Genomic DNA, 2,013 nt, shown 5'->3' with positions numbered 1-2,013 from the left:
AGTAATGTTTTCCTTCATGTATGTTCCCTGTGTGATGTTATCATTTTGTTTTGGAATTATTTTCTAATATGTCTCACTGTTCTTCTAGACTATAAACTCTTACAAAATAAGAAAGGACCATTAATTTATCATATCTTATCCATAGTGATGTTCCTAATACAGAATAGTGTTCAATTAATATTATTTTTTGAATTGAACTGAGCTAATAGAAATATAATATATCACAGGACATGGAAATACTGTTCAATGTTACAAAGATTATTGAAATCTCTATTTGAGATCTAAATAATGCAGAGAACCATACACCTATTACTTTAAAGACAACAGTAGTCATAATTTGGATTCTGATTTCCAAAATCAACAACAATTCTTTGGCAGAATAATTGTTGTATCAGGTCCCCTGGGACAAACTTGCTTTTGGTTTGAAACTCTAATAGTTAAAATTCTCTTCTCTCTAATCTGTATTACAAATAACACTACAAGGTGACCCAGTCTTTTATTTTAGAATGTCACAAAGAAAAATCAGCTATCTGTTGGGAGCAAGACTCATTGTATAAAACAGGCACAAAGGTAAATGCCTAAAATCTCTTACTCTTTGGAAAGAGGCATATAATATTTATGTACACATATGTACATAGTAATACACTGGGGAATATATTTTTTAAAGGTATCAAGTTATCATTTGTCAATTTCTACTGTCATAGCCATGATCTTCTAGGTTGTGTCCTGCTAACAAATTAACTCTTGGACATCAGTGACTTCACTCCTAAGGTTTGTTTCTCATTCATGCTAATTGCCCAGCTCACATCTGCAGAGTGCTTGCTCCACACAGTCCCTCAGGGACCCAGGCTGATGGATATTTCCCAAGATGGATGTTCTGCCTGTTGAGGCAAAGAGGATCATGCATGGAGTTCTCACACTGTTTTCATATTCTTTGACATCAAAGTGACATACATTACTTGCACTTACAGCGATTGGCCAGAGCTGGTGAGATTGAGCTAGGGAACCGGGGGGAATATATGAAATAAATTGGGATCATTACTAAAGCTACCACAGCTATTAAATAAGATCTCTGGAACAATAACCTGTATTTTAGAGGGCTTCTGCAGGCAGCAGAGGTTGCTTACTATATCCTGTTCTTGTACTACAAATAATCAGTATACGTCTATAAAGAGAATAAAGGAAATGCTAGACTTGGGGGTCACAACAACTTTGTGAATAAAAATTTAATTCACTAAAATATGTTTAATAAGTTCCATGAAATGCAGAAGGAGGAAGGATTTAGGACCCAGGCAAGCTGGTGTTCAAACATAGCATATTTAAGTGACTTGAGACAAGTCCTTTGACCACTTGAGGCCTCAGCATCCTCATTAGTAGAATGTGGTTACTTTTACTTATTTCTCAAAAGTAAAGGAAGGAACATGATGTGCCTAGAATAACTTTGTAGAAATGTAACAAATAGAAGTTACATGGACTATTCCCATATACATCTTTACTCCTGTCCCCTTCTGCTCAACAATATCATTAACCAAACTTTGGTGGTGTCCTTCAGTGAGTACACAGACAAGGGGGAAGACAGGCAACATACACTGCACACTGAATATATTACAATGCAACAAGTACCCTAATAGGGGTAGCTGCTTTTAGAATCCAGAGGAAAGAGTCATTAATTGGGAAAAAGTGAGCACGGGAGATAAAGGGAAAGTCAGGAACATTTCAGTGATGAATATAAGTAAAATAAGTAGAGACAGAAAATAGGCATAGTAATTTATAACACATCAAAATGCTATAATATTAAATGTGATGATGTATATAAAGTGCCCACAAGAGTGTTTGACATAGTGTTAGCGGTCATCATATAATTAATTATTAATACTCTTTAAAATGTAAGGTTTTTACTATATAACCTCCTTAAAACTCTCCATGATTATTATTACTACTATTATTTTATTTTTATTTTTTTATTTTGCTTTAGGCTCTAGACATTGATTGGCACACAATATTGATATTCAG

Source organism: Halichoerus grypus, chromosome 2 (genome assembly GCF_964656455.1).
Source record: "Halichoerus grypus chromosome 2, mHalGry1.hap1.1, whole genome shotgun sequence".
Classification (NCBI taxonomy): domain Eukaryota; kingdom Metazoa; phylum Chordata; class Mammalia; order Carnivora; family Phocidae; genus Halichoerus; species Halichoerus grypus.
Note: the sequence above shows the minus strand (reverse complement) of the source record.